General features: G+C 31.9%; 1 long non-coding RNA gene across 4 annotated transcripts; it reads left to right on the plus strand.

The window, feature by feature from the left end:
- Positions 1 to 4,470: 4,470 nt before the first annotated feature.
- LOC102666519 (uncharacterized) lies at positions 4,471 to 12,579 on the plus strand. Of its 4 annotated transcripts, none has more exons than XR_005892672.1 (7): positions 4,471 to 5,426; positions 5,544 to 5,622; positions 8,506 to 9,194; positions 9,273 to 9,355; positions 10,270 to 11,978; positions 12,056 to 12,139; positions 12,217 to 12,579. It is a non-coding gene; the product is annotated as an uncharacterized lncRNA (long non-coding RNA). The 4 variants fall into 4 exon arrangements; XR_005892671.1 differs by having other exon boundaries at positions 4,472 to 5,622; positions 10,270 to 10,343; positions 11,219 to 11,978; XR_005892670.1 differs by having other exon boundaries at positions 4,471 to 5,622.
- The last annotated feature ends 1,171 nt before the right edge of the window (positions 12,580 to 13,750 follow it).

Here is a 13,750-nt window from a genome sequence, read left to right on the forward strand (position 1 = left end):
TACCAGGGACAGTAGATCATCATTTAGGAACTGCATCGATTGTCCCTACATTTGCAAATGGATCCGCCACTCACAACTCCAGAGGCCTATCGCCAGCAGGTCGCCTGGCCAGGAGACCGGCCCTCCACTGACAGGGAGGAAAGGCCTTCTGGAGCCGCCGCTACTGAGGATCCTGCAGTTGATGAAGGCCTTATAGCTGACTTGGCGGGTGCTGATTAGGGCCCATGGGCAGATTTGGGAGGCAGCCCAGGACACTAGTTTTATTTAGTTTTTTTTTATGTTTTTGTTTTATGTTCTTATGTTCTTATGTTTTTATTAGGCTTCTAGTTTAAGTTATTATGTCGTATTTGTAGCTTTATGTTCAAAATGAAAAGCAGTGGTAATAATATTAGATTTGAGCATATTCGTGAATAAATAAATTGCATGATAACTTGAGAAATGACAATTCTGAGTTTGTTCTGAAAGGTCCAACACTTGAAAGGCTACTAGTCATTGGAAAACACTGGTCTTGGAAGCAAAAGTCAAATCAAGGAATGAAACATGATTCACGGAAAAGGAAAGGTTAGCTTGATGGAATGAAGACACATCTGGTACACTAATACTGAATTAGTCCCGGTGAGAGTGTGACCTTAATTGTGAGAGAAAACGCCTGTTTTTAAGCTTTTAGTTTTGCATCATTCTTGGACTATTAAAATTAGTTACTTAAGGTGGATATGATCAAGGCCATGTTAGTTTTATTTTACCCACTCAGCCAAAAAGCCAACCCAACATAATTGTACCCCTTGCACCCATATTGAGCCAAAGAATTATAATGATTTATTTTGAGTAGAACCCTAAGCCAAGAAATTGATATTCCTGATCTTGTGTAGGATTCTAAGAGAGCAGTAGGGTTCCAAATGCTAATAAGGCCTTAATTTGGGGGATTTTGAACAAATGGGTAAAGTAGCCAAGGTAATAGCACACACTAGAACACCTCTAAATAATTGTGAGCCCATTATTATTATTATTATTATTATTATTATTATTATTATTATTATTATTATTATTATTATTATTATTATTATTATTATTAAAAAAAAGAGAAAAAATAATAATAAGAAGAAAAAGGGTAAAAATGAAAAAGAGAGGTGTCAGTGGAAAGTGCAGAAGGCAAAAGGGGGCTAAGTGGGAAATAGGTCTTGGCAAGAACTTAAAATTTTTGGAATGCATGCTCTCTTATAATCTTATATTTTGAATTTCCAAGAAAAACCATGATTCTTTGTTAGCCAGGCCCCATTACAAGCCATAAAAGTCCTTAGTGATCCACCGAAGGTAATTAAGGCTAACCTTAACCGAGATGAAGTACAAAACTCTTGAGTTTTCTTTACAGGTTGTTAAAATTGCAAACACTTGACCAGACACTTATGAGCAGAGAGAAACACCAGCTTTGTAAGGAAGTAAGGCAAGTCGGACCTATTGGAATTCCAGATAATTGACTTGTTTCTGCTCTTGTGTTTATGCTTTTATTTTAAGATCATGACAGATGCAAAGGGACTAGTCAAGGGATCAAGGAATTGAAGTCATGGAGAGTGTTGGAATGATTGGAACTTGCTTGAGAAAATTTTTGCTTAAGAATGGAATAATTTTATTCTTTTTATTTTCTTGGGGACAAGTAAAGTTTAATTTGGGGGATTTGATAACTGTTAAATAATAGTGAATTAATAGTGGAAAATCGGTCTGAGATTAACTTAGAATTAATTATTTAGCAGTTATTTATGCTTTAATTTGGAAAGATTTAATTAATTTCAAATTTTGATTGCAGATGTGAAAAAGAGAGGTACAACAAGCAAAAAGGAGCAGAAATGAAGAAAAAAAAAGAAGAAAATCAGAAGAAGCCCAGCCCAGCAAGGCGCTAAGCGCAAGACACGCCCAACGCGCAAGAAGGCAAGACGCTAAGCGTAGGACACGCGCTGAGCGCGAGGCTTCGCGCTCAACGAGACTACGAAGGCCCAAAGCCCAGTTTTGCACCTATAAATAAGAGGGTCAGCCTAGGAAAATGGGACACTTCCTCAGAGCTCGTTTCTCAGACCTCTGGCACTCAGTTCTCTCCTTTTCCTTCCCTTTTCTTATATTTTTATTACCTTTCTTTCACCCCCCCCCCCCCCTTCTCATTGTAAAGCCCTCATGACTATGAGTGGTTAATCCCCTAGCTAGGGCCTAGCAGGCCTAAAAAGCCAATGATGTATGGAGCATTTCAAGAGTTATCAATAAAAAGAGGATTTTCTTCCAGGTTCTTTTATTTACCTTTCTTTCTTATTTATCCTGTATCTCAATCCTTATTTTCTGTTAGGGTTTAGTCCACTCGGGAGAGGGTAAAGCCTAATTAGGGGTAAGGAATGAATACTTGAATATGTTTTAAGGGTTAGTCCACTCGGGAGAGGGTAATGCTTAATAGAACAATAAAAGGAAGAAATCATTGGGTTATCATTTAGAGGGTTTCCTTCCAGGTTCTTTTATCTGTTTTTCTTTCTTATTCATCCTGTATCTCAGTCTTTATTTTCTGTTAGTCTTTAGTCAACTCGGGAGAGGGTAAAGCCTAATTAGGGGTAAGGAATGAATGCTTGAATATGTTTTAAGGGTTAGTCCACTCGGGAGAGGGTAACGTTTAATAGAACAAAAAAAGAAAGAAATCATAGGGTTAGCATTGCTAGGCATAGAATGATAACCCAAATGCCCATGCTTTAGCAAACATCTAAAATTTAATCTTAATGCATCTTAGTTATTGAGTCTTTGCAAAGGGCATTTGGAAGATAGGTAATTAAGGTAGGCTTGTCATCATGAGGCATCAGGGGCAAGTAGATGGATAGATGTGGGGTAGAATTAGTTCACTGGTATTGATAACAGACAAATCCTGAATCCATATATCTAGGCTGATTAGACTTGTTAGGTTTTAGCAAATTTATTATATAGATTTTATTCCCTATTTTATTGTTTGAAGAATCTTTACTTTAGAAGTAGTTATTCCTTATTTTATTATTTGGGTTTCTTAGAAGTAGTTATTCCTTATTTTATTGTTGGGTCTTCTTAGAAGTAGTTATTCCTTATTTTATTTAGGAGTAGGTATTTAGGCTTATTAGATTTTAGTAATCTTTTATAGACTTTATTCTTTATTTTATTGCTTGAGTTAGAAGTAGCCACTTAGATTTAAATTGCCTTTAATTTTATAAACTAAATTTACAATTTGTAAACTGAAAAGTAATTCACATAAGTGCAACAAAATCCCTGTGGTATGATACTCGGATACTCGGATTACCGAGAAATTATTACTACGAGCGATTTGGTACACTTGTCAAAGAGCTAACAGCTGGGATCTATATCCTATATTATAAAAGAGAAGCATAAGAAAATTACTGGTGTGCCCATGCTTAAAAATTAGACAACTGTCTCTTTTAATGGTTTTTTGGTCATTTTGAGTGTCCAATTCTCACTCCTCTGATTGTGCCACGTTGCTGGAGAAAAAATGCATTTCCGGAATGTTAGTGGACAGAGCTTATGACCCTCTTTTATTGCCTGACACGTACCATTTTTTTGGTGTTTTGGTATTTTCATTTTACTTTCAACTGAGGCATCAGCAGCCAGCTTTTTCCTCTTGACTTCATCTCTTTATTTCATTTTTTAAAAACAAATTTAGCCAAAACAACCACTGCAGACACGTTACGAAAAGCTGGCAGCAAAATCAATGACGAAAAAAAGGAAGCTGAGACACAGTGCCAATTGATGCTTATCAATCTTAAATTTTTTCAATTTAACTTATAAAATAATTATTATAAAAATTAATAGATTTTTTATATATGATAATTTTTTATTAAATAACAATATAATTGCTACAAATATTATTCATTTATTAAAATTTAGTTAAAAAGAATAAAAAGTATCATAAGTTTATAAGTCATTCATATTTATTTTAAAAAAATATACAAATATAAAAAAATAATATAATTTACTAATAAATCCAAAGATTTCCTTTTTATCTAAATCCAGAGACTAAATGTATATAAATTTATATGAAAACTCATTCAAAAGATTGATTTTTATTAAAGTTTTTTATCATTAACTAATCATAATTTTCTTCAGCATAGCTTATAAAATAATTAAAATAATTTTTACAATTTAATCTATGGAGTATCAATAAAAGAGAGTAGTGTATATATAAAAACATAAAAAAGTATATAAATAAAAATTAGTTTATTTTAAATTATAAAACTTTTATCAGTTTAAACTAATTTATTTCTTGAATGTAATAATCACTTAAATTAATTTTAATTGATGAGAATTAATTTTAATCAATGAGAAGATAAATAACAGTTGAAAAAGAAACAAAACAACAACAAAAAAATACATGGACGAGGCGTACCACTTACACATAACAATTAGCACATGAGAGAAGGATCTTAGCCTTTATAGTAGAAATGGAAAGGATCCAACTCCTTTTATTCACCATAAAAAAGAGGAGTATAGGAAAAAATACTATTGTACCCCTGCTTAAAATGTTGCCACATGTCCCTTTTATTGTGTTTTTGGTCATTTTGGGTGCCCAGTTGAGAGTGTTTTGGTTGTGACATGTGTTTGCTGAATAATCCAATCTTCACCCACGTGTCTTCTTCTTCTGCAGTCTTCTCACCAACTTGAAAGCTACTGCCTCTGATTGCGTCATGTCCTCAGCAACTGGCTTTCTTTCTTCATCATTATGCTTCCTCCGTTTGCTTTGTTTCTTCTTCATTTTTGTGGTCTATCTGTTCCATCTTCACTTCGAGTTTATGCTTTTGTTTTCTGTTGAGTTTTAGAATTTATGTTCGAATAAAGGTTTTACTTTTGCTGTTGTGCATCTTTTTTTCAGGGCCATGGTTTAACTTTTCTTTTATGTTATGCGTGTTTATTTGGTGATTCATAGTTTTTTGTTTCGTGTTTCTTCTTCCTCTTTCGTTGCTTCTACGGTTCAAGGTGGGACTGTTGTGCATGTTTGTGTTTGGCGGGACTGTTGTTGTTTTCCTGCTCAGTTTGTTATTGTATTATTATGTTGTATGATTCTTTTATAAATTTGTCCTTCCTGTTCTGTTTCCCCCGTTTTTTAAAGTTGTTTGGTGGCTTTCCTTCTTCTTTTTTTTTTGCTTAACGAATAAAATGGTGTTGGGTTTTTTTTTCTTTGATTAGTATGATTTTTTGTGGTTTTATTTTTTGAACAGGCTACAGTAACAACGACGGCTTTGGCAAAAAAGTTGTCGGAAAAGTTAAGAGGAAGATAGAGGTTCTTTTATTTTGATTTTATTAAAACAGTGTTTATGTTTTTTTTTCTGTTTTTTTGTGGTTTTTTTGGATGCTTCGTTGCTTTTTTTTCCTTAAACTCATATTTCTGATATTGTTCAGAGTTTTACGGGATAGTTTACGAGGTAAGCTATAATTTTTATGCATTTTCCTCATATCTGGATTTGCATGCAAGCTTTCCACCTCACAGTATCTTTTTGCTATTTTTTTATTTTTATTTTTGCGATTTTTTTTGGATCAAGGTGTCTGTGGCTCAGTGGTATTTTGGGTTCAATCGCTTACAATTGCTCTCGATGGTTCTGTTGGGTTCACTTCAACCATGTATAGTATTCTTTTCCCTCACTTCTGACTCCCGCTATGTGCTCTGCTTCACACTATTGTCTCTCATCCTCTCCCTATCACTGCAATTTGTAACTTTTCTAATTGTATTGTAATTTCGTTCTTATGATTCTCGCTAAATGTTATTGTCTCCTATACACTGATAGAATCATTGACCCCATATAATTAAATTCCTAGGTTCAAAGTTCAAATAATTATTTCCTAATGGCATTTTGCATTTTTTGCTTTTGATCCACGGGCTTGAGGTTCCATGACTTTCCTTTCTCATGGGTCTTCTCAAGTTCCTTTTTTTAATTGATTTGTAGCTTAGACTTCCCAATTTGCTTTTGACTTCATGTTCTGTTTTCAATGTGAGTTGAGTTATCTGAGGATGCATGCAAAGAAGTCAATTTAATCCTTTGCACTTTCTCTTTAGGATTCAATCCATGTGCTTAAATATATTTTGATTCTGATTTCTGAATAAATGTTCAGTGTGTGAATGATTTATTTTCTTGCTTAAATATATTTAAGCACCAGTTATGTGTGTGTTTAGGATTCAATCCATGTACTCCTGAATAGATGTTTGGTTGTTCATTGCTTGGGCGATTTGTTTCCGTCATATCCATCACTTTTGTCAGGAATCTAAAACTCTGAATTCGTGAGCTGTGTAGGATTCAATTTAGCTGTTATTCTTTTTGTTATTGTGCTGTATATATATATATATATATATATTTTTATTTTTATTTTAATGTGATTATCTTGTAAAAAATTTCATGGACCAATAGAATATTGTATGTATGGTATGTTAAGCTAATAGCAGATTTGGTAGATTTGCTTAAGCTCATATTGTTTAATTTGTTGAGTAGGGGATACCAAAGATACCCATAGATCATAAGAGAAAAATTAAATTGAAGAAGAGATCAAAACTTAAACTGCTGAAGTGCAAACGTAAGTTTATCCTGCATATAATTTCAATACCATTTTTGTTATATGATTTTGGTTCTTGGGTATGGTAGATTTTCTAGCAAAAAATGGGGAAGAAGAGAAAGCACAGTGAGACAACTCATGATGTTTGCTTGGGTTGCTTACTGCATGGTTTTAAGGGCATTTTAATTGTCTCAACTTGCGATTGACTTGCTGCGAACTGTTTGAGAGAAACTTTAAATGTACTATAATGTATCTTACTTTAAGTCTTCCTTTCTAAGCATGAGTCCATTATGTGGTCAGATGTTTGTGCTTTTAATTTGTTGAAAGTAAATGTTGGTCTCATTAGTGCTTGTGTTATTTTTTTTTATGGAATGAGTTGTCCTAAGAACGTCACCAAAGGATTTTTAGCTGTATTCGGAAATTGCTTAGTGGGATGAATTCGTGTAACACAAATTACTGTGTATATTATTATATTTCCCATATATAGACCCTTTGTCAAAAGACAAGGGAGAAACAGGGCATAAATCAAAATAAACGGGGGAATCTTCAATGCAGAATCAAATCCTATGGAGTATATATGCAATTTTCTTCTTCAAAATGTTACTTCTTGGTTTGGTAATTTCTAGAACCTTAGGTCCCTAAAGCTGTCAATTTTCTAACAAATTCACCCACTATAGTTGCCATGTTGCTAACCAAAGTTCATCCCTTTAAGGAGACCAACTGGTTTATGTGAAAACTTTCAATGATGAAAGTAACATGTTTCAAGAATTAAATTTTATATTTTCTTCTTCCTCAATACTAACAGACACTAATTGGCTATTAGCTATGCTCCAAACTACTATTTGCTAACTGCAAATAGACAACTGATTGATGACATAGCATTCTATGAAAATAGCCAAGCAAGGTCACATAACTGAAATCGAAAATTCCTAATGTTAGGAAGCTCCTTCTCTATTACTTTTAAGATTTGCCTCAATATCATAGGGTAATTGTTCTTTGTCCATTATATGTTAGTATCAGTTACAACCTTTTTACTTCTTGAATATTAATTTATGTTTCTTGAAACTAAGTTAGCATTCATATTACTGGGAAATCATATGAAACAAGTAATGATTGAGATCCTACCTCCTTACCTCCTTTTATTGTTTATATCTAATTGCATCTTATATTTATAGATACGAGTTAAGCATATGTTAAGCCAAGGAGCAATAGAGCAAAGTTCCATGACATCTAGATACAACCGTTCGAATATGATAAATTCAGGAAGCATACTAGAAACTGTTAGAACAAATGAAAGTTTGAAAAAAAAAAGAAAGGAAAAAAAAGAAAAAAAAAAGCTTCAAGTCCCACAACGCTCAGGATAAACACTTGAATAGTGTTTCACTTCCTATATATAGAGAGCTCATTTCTTCTTTTTTCCTTGCCCCAGTTGAGAAGCATTTCCTCAACTTTTCTTTCTCCCTCCCATATTTTAGCCGATGCATTTCCGGCAAACTTCTCCCTCTTTCTTTCTGTCGCTCTAAAATTTTTGGTTGCCTTTAAGAGTGACTTTGTAAGTCATATTTTTCGGTTGGTTTTAAGAGTGACTTTTAAAGTCACATTTCTCGGTTGCCTTTTAGAGTGACTTTTCAAGTCATACAAGAGGGTGTAATTCTAGAAAAGGTTCCCTCAGTGCAGTGGGAATCTTATATAGTGATCTGGGCTGTTTTATCCTGGGGACGTCGTGGTTGATAGTATGCTTGCACAATTTTTGGCAATGCCACGAAACATCTTAAAGAAAGCGACATTGTCCGTGACTCAGCCATTAATTTTTTCGGTTTGCCATAAACTATTGTGACAACATAAACAAATACCGAAAACCTTGTGCAAATGGTAATTTTATTTTTAAAAGAACTGAGATTCTATATTTTCTTTAAAAAATGTATTATATCACTAACTCTTTCTCTGGAACTGTCTCAGGGTAGTTATTGTGAAAAAGATGTTGATTGTCGGCGCCTTCTGCAGCTTGCTCATTTTGGGGAGAAGTTCAATTCTTCAACTTGTCAGAAAACATGTGATAATTGCTTGAAGATCACAAGTTTCATTGAAAATGATGTCAGAGAGATTGCAAAGCAATTGGTTTGGGAGAAATTTCTATCCATATATTTTTTTCATCCCTCCACTTATTTAATTTCTTTTTAGTTTGTAACTTTTTTCTTAAAATTTCTTAAAATTTTCAAAGCCTACGAGGTTTGTGACACCATTAAATTGTCCTGAGTATTGCTTTAGGATTCTATTTAATTATTATTATTATTATTATTATTATTAAATTATTATTATTATTATTATTATTTAATTATTATTATTATTATTATCATTATTATTATTATCATTATTATTATTATTATTAAGACTTTGCTTCAATATCAATTGTCAAAAAAAGGAAGTAAAATATGGGGCTACTCTTTTAAGCAACTGGCAATTGAACCAAGTTAAGGGAGTACCTTTTTAATCTTCTAAGCCTTTTTTTTTTCTTTTCTTTGTTATCACCACCTACACACAATTAAAATTCTGCAACTACAATGCATTTCTACAGGAGAAGTGCATCCAGAGACCATATCTGGACTGTTCAAATTACTCAGACTTTGCTTGGTGATCCTCAGCCTCTGGTAAGTTAACATTACTTACATTAGCATGCTAAAAAAATTATTAGTCCAAATATTAATTTTACTTTCTTTTATCTGCAGAAACTTCCACCTTCTACATAGATGCCTCTTAATGGTTGTGCTCATCTCATGACAATATTAAGACGATTTGGCCTTTGACATTGGTAAAATTTCTCAATCCCCCACTTCATTTGTTCTTTTATTTTTCCTCATTCACGGGTGTTTGATTTTGTTAATTTCGATCTTTTTGCGGTTTTTGCGATTTTTATTTGGATTAGGGTGTCTATGGCTCAATGGTATTTCGGGTTCAATCGCTTACAATTGGTCTTGACCCAACATGAAAACTGGTGTTAAGATCATTCACGCAAGATTTGTTTCTTATAATTTCTTATCTTTTCCAATACAGTTTTCAACCTAATTTAATTATCCGGATTTGCATGCAAGCTCTCCACCTCATTCACGGGTGTTTGATTTTGTTAATTTCGATCTTTTTGCGGTTTTTGCGATTTTTATTTGGATGAGGGTGTTTGTTCATTCACACAAAGTTTGTTTCTTATAATTTCTTATCTTTTCCAATACTATTTTTTACCTAATTTAATTATCTGGATTTGCATGCAAGCTCTCCACCTCATTCACGGGTGTTTGATTTTGTTAATTTCGATCTTTTTGTGGTTTCTATTTGGATCAGGGTGTCTGTGGCCCAGTGGTATTTCGGGTTCAATCGCTTACAATTAGTCTTGACCCAACATGAAAATTGGTGTTAAGATCATTCACGCAAGCTTTATTACTTATAATTTCTTATCTTTTCCAATACTGTTTTTTACCTAATTTAGTTATCTGGATTTGCATGCAAGCTCTCCACCTCATTCACGGGTGTTTGATTTTGTTAATTTCAATCTTTTAGCGGTTTTTGCGATTTTTATTTGGATTAGGGTATCTGTGGCTCAATGGTATTTTGGGTTCAATCGCTTACAATTGGTCTCGACCTAACATGAAAACTGGTGTTAAGATCATTCACGCAAGATTTGTTTCTTATATGATTATTATTACTCAAGTCAAATGACCATGACTATGCTAGGGTGTTGCCTACGATATTCCCGTGATTCAAATTTATCACCATGAGCAGGTGGGGCAACCACAGGATTTGAAGAAGTAAGTGCTTCTCTCATTTTTCACTTCAATTTTATTTTATTTTAATTTTTCATGCTCTGTTACACTTGCTGGTCTTTTTTGTTTTGGGGATTCGACACACATGCACAAATGAACTCTGATTGAAAGTTAGAACTAATTTTTTCTTCACATGCTTCAGGCTTCAACCACAAGTTAGATTCTTTATTCTTCATTAAATATTGAGAGTACTCTCTATCTCTCTTTTATTTATGTTTTTTTAAAATAAAAGTTCTTAAATTGTTTTTATTATACACGTGGTTTTGTTAGTAAATTTTGGTGTGTTTTCAATATATTGGATTATTACTTAGCATTGCAATTCTAAAAACTGTTCTAAAAAAGGAAGTTTCAATCATGATATTTTGTTTTGACGGTCATCCTGCAGCCTAGAATCTTACTATAGTATTTTCAGAGTTGTTTGTTATGTTTCACTATATGAGGTTGATAACTATGATTGAAAGTTTGATCTAATTTTTTCTTCATAGGCTTCATCAAATATTGAGTATTCTTTCTACCTCTTTTCTGCATTTGCTTATTAAGGGAAATACAGGAAAAAAATGATTTTTTCCTTTTTTAATTTTCAACAACCAAATAATTATGAAGATGCAACAAAATCTTTTTCAGATTGTTAAACAAAGACACCACTGTGTAAGCGTTCCATTCATTCAATTATTTTCTTTTCTTCTCATTTTTCCCTTTTTATTATCACTGCTCTATTTTCCCCCTTTTTTGTCTTTAATAATTACTTTAGTTATTCTGCATTCATTTTATTATCTCTTCCTCTCTTTCTGCATTTGTTTATTAAGGGAAATACAGGTAGAAAAAATGAATGATTTTTTTCCATTTTAAATTTTCAACAGGCGAATAATTGAGTTATTGGGATTTAATTTTAAAGGTAATTATGAAGATTCAAGAAAATCTTTTTTTTCCACTACTAAGATACAATTGGAGAAGAGGGGAGCAGAACAATCTGCAGGAGCATTATATTTTGGTTCCTTTTTAAATTTTCAGCAGGCAAATAATTGAGTTATTGGGATTTAATTTTAAAGGTAATTATGAAGATTCAAGAAAATCTTTTTTTCCACTGCCGAGATACAATTGGAGAAGAGGAGAGCAGAACAATATGCGGGAGCATTATATTTTGGTTATTGTTCTTGGCAGTAGAACATTCAACATATTTTTGTTATTTAGATTTATATTGTGCAGAGACCAACTATTGTATCTTTACCTTCTCTTCGTTTACCCTTTGTTACCGTCCGCAAACATATACACAAGAAATTTTAGAATAAGTCTAATTTTTCACTTCAATTATTATTATTATTATTATTATTATTATTATTATTTTAGATGACCTGCAATTGAGAATTCCTATTGTGCCATCATTTTACATCCATCACAGTAATTAATTAATTATAAATATTAATTTTCTTCATAATTCACTTGTGAATAATTTAATTTTAAGTTTATATTGTAATTAAAAAAAGCTTGCAAAATAACTTAACAATACATTTCATACCACCATTGGAGCGGCAAACTTGTGGCAGACAGAGGCATCCATCCAGAAAGCACATCTGGACTCTTCAACTTACTCAGGAAATGTTGGATGCTCCTGAACCCCTGGTAACCTGACTTTCATACCTTAATCTCTTTAAACATATTTTTACCATTTTAACAATTCTACTTTTTCCAAATTACAGAAACTCCCCCGTTGTACAGAAGTTCCTCTTAAAGCTTGCGGTAACGACATGACTCAGGAAATGTTGGATGCTCCTGAACCCCTGGTAACCTGACTTTCATACCTTAATCTCTTTAAACATATTTTTACCATTTTAACAATTATACTTTTTCCAAATTACAGAAACTCCCTCGTTGTACAGAAGTTCCTCTTAAAGCTTGCGGTAACCACATGACAGTCTTAAGACGACATGGTCCCCCCACTGCAATGGAAAGTTGAAACCCAGAATCCTGCTATTGGTGGAAAAGGTGTTGTCCAACCATGGTACGATTTTCTTGAAGAAATGGATTTTGATGATGGAGATGAAATATCTATGAAAAAATTTGGGATATCATAATTAGGAGGCAGGAGACTAGACTACCTTTAGTTCCAACAAACTCTGTTAATGTTTACTTATCCTATTTTGTTGTTAATCAATTTCTTATCATTCAACATTTTGCTGTTAATCTCCATCTTCCTATTAATCAACTTTATTATTTTGGTGTCCATTAACATTTAGAAAACTCTTATCAAACAACCTATGCATGTGCACGGGTTGCAAACTAGTTTTTTATATAAAAAAATACCTTTTACAACATATTTTATGGTAAAATCATCTTTAACATGAAATCATTTAAATAAAAAATAAAAATTAAGAATTTTAAATAAAAATATTATCTCTATTCCTATATATAACACATAATTACATAATTCATCAAGTTTAAGAAAAAATAATTAATTTAGTCAATAGCAATAAATTTACTTAAATTTATAATTTTTTTTAAAATCATTTTTATCATTAATACTTCTCTCTTCTAATTATTTATCAATAATATCTTTCTTTCTTTTTTAATTAAAGATATTTTTAATATAAAAATAATTATTAAAAAATATTATAGATTAAATCTTATAAAAAAAGATCATTTTAAATTTAAATTTTATAAATAAAAATGAGAGACAAAGAAAACTTTTGTTGAGATAATCAAAGGATTAAATTTAATAAAAATATAAAAAAAAACCCTGACAGCAAGTTGAAAACCCTCTCACCATGAATAAGATAGAACACTAGGCGTGTACAACGTGCTTCCTTTGCCTACCGTAAACCGATCCACTTGTCCAGAAGCAGCCAATTATTGACTGTGCCCCACTGCACCACACTTCCCTTTCATAATTTTCCTTTTGAAGATTCTTTTAGGATTGACCTTCTAGAAAATTTCTTTCGGCCGGACATTCTTTTTTACGCTGATTGCATTATCAGTAATTATGATTTCAATGAAATCAAATAGTTTTATATATAATACTCAATTATTTAATTTATTTAGATTAACAAATGTCAATTTAATTGATAATAATAAAATTTTTGAATTTATAAATTTGTTTTAAATTATCTTATTAATAATATTTTTTCTTATTAATATATTTTTCTAATGAAAAATATTTTTAGTTTAAATAATTAATGTAAGAAATATTATAGATTGTGTGTTATAAAAAAAATTCATTTTAAATTTAAGTGGAAAAGAAGGAAGTATAAATTATCAGTAATTATTAGAATAAATCATTCAATAATTTTTGCATATTTCCTTTCCATTATGGCTTTTATTTGTCTACTCCATTTTCGATTTTATTCGTCAGTGTAAATAGTGAAATATTTTATGTGAATTATCCCATTATGAAAGAT

Source organism: Glycine max, chromosome 8, assembly GCF_000004515.6.
Source record: "Glycine max cultivar Williams 82 chromosome 8, Glycine_max_v4.0, whole genome shotgun sequence".
NCBI classification, from domain to species: Eukaryota; Viridiplantae; Streptophyta; class Magnoliopsida; order Fabales; family Fabaceae; genus Glycine; species Glycine max.